Below are 1,747 nucleotides of genomic sequence, written 5' to 3' on the forward strand. Positions count from 1 at the left end.
AGTAGAACTTCCAAGATTATAATCTCTGACAAAGCAGACTGCCACATCTTTCCTCTGCAGAGCAGCTGGTAGGTCCTTTGAAATTCTAACAATGAAAGACCACAGAGTCACTTTACCGTACTTCTGAGATAGGAGCAAGACTTCTCTTTAAGCTCTTCTTGTTGTCAGTGCCATCGAGTCATTCCTGACTCATAGCAACTCTATGCACAGCAGAACGAAACACCACCCGGGCCTGCGCCAGCTGGACAATCCCTGCTATACTTGAGCCCACGCCCCAGCCACTGTGTCAATCCTCCTCATTGAGGGCCTTCCCCTCCATCGTCGACCATCCACCTTACCAAGCATGACATCCTTCTCCAGGGAATGGTCCCTTCTTACAACATGACTGAAATAGGTGAGACGAAGTCTGGCCATTCTTGCTTCCAAGGAGCATTCCAGCTGCGCTTCCTCCAGGACAGGTTTGTTAGATCTTTTAGCAGCCCGTGGTACTCTCAGCATTCTTCGCCAGCACCACACCTCAAAAGCATCAATTCTTCTTTGGTCTTCCTTATCCATTGTCCAGCTCTCACATGCATATGAGCCAAATGAAAATACCGTGGCTTGGGTTAGGCACACCTTAGTCATCAAGGAGACATCTTTGCTCATCAGCCCTTGAAAGAGGTCCTTTGCAGCTGATTTGCCCAGTGCTATACGTTGTCTGATGTCCTGACTGCTGCTTCCATCAGCATTGATTGTAGAACCAAGCAACGTGAAGTCTTTGACAACTTCAATCTTTTCTCCATTTATCATGATGCTTCTTATAGGTCCAGTTGTGAGGATTTTTGTCTTCTTTACATTGAGATATAATCCATACTGCAAACTGTATTCTTCAATCTTCATCAGTAAGTGCTTCAAGTCATCCTCACTTTTAGCAAGCAAAGTTGTGTGGTCAGCACATCAGAGGTTGTTAGTGATTTTTCCTCAAATCTTGAAGCCACGTTCTTCTTCATATAGTCCAGCTTCTTGGATTATTTGCTCAGCATATAAATTGAATAAGTATGGGGAAAGGATACAACCCTGATGCACTCCTTTCTTGATTTTAAACCATGCAGTACCCCCTTGTTCTGTTCAAATAACAGCCTTCTGGTCCTCCTGGTCTATGTACAGGCTCCTCATGAACACAATGAAGTGTTCTGGAATTCCCATGCTTCTCCATGTTACCCATAATTTGTCATGATCCACACAATCAAATGCCTTTGCATAGTCAATAAAACACAAGTAAACATCTTCCTGGTACTCTTTGCTTCTGCTCCTCTTAGCCAGTTAATTGTCCTTGAAGGTTTTCTTGCCACTGTTCTGTTGCCTTTCCTTCTCTAAATCTCTAAAAGGAGCCCTGGTGGCACAGTAGTTAAGCTCTCGGCTGCTAACCAAAAGCTGGGCTGTTACAAACACAAGCGACTCTGTGGGAGAAAGACCTGGTGACCTCCACCTGTAATGATGACAGCCTAGGAAACCCCACAGGGCAGTTCTACTCAGTCACATGGAGTCGCCATGAGTAAGAATCGATGCAACGGCAGCACACAATGTTAAAAACAAGAGTATTTAGGCATGGGATGTGCCTTTACGAATATATGCCGGAGGTCAACCCAGACACTAGCTTTTGCATTTCAAATGAGATTGGTCCTTATAAAAATCTCCATCCTTTCCGTCTTTGAGAGGAGGCAGTGGCTGGCTGACCTGGCTCCTCATCATCTTTGAGCTCGCTTGA

The sequence above is a fragment of the Orycteropus afer genome, unplaced genomic scaffold, assembly GCF_000298275.1.
Source record: "Orycteropus afer afer isolate SDZICR_OR568_19922 unplaced genomic scaffold, OryAfe1.0 scaffold00385, whole genome shotgun sequence".
Lineage (NCBI taxonomy): Eukaryota > Metazoa > Chordata > Mammalia > Tubulidentata > Orycteropodidae > Orycteropus > Orycteropus afer.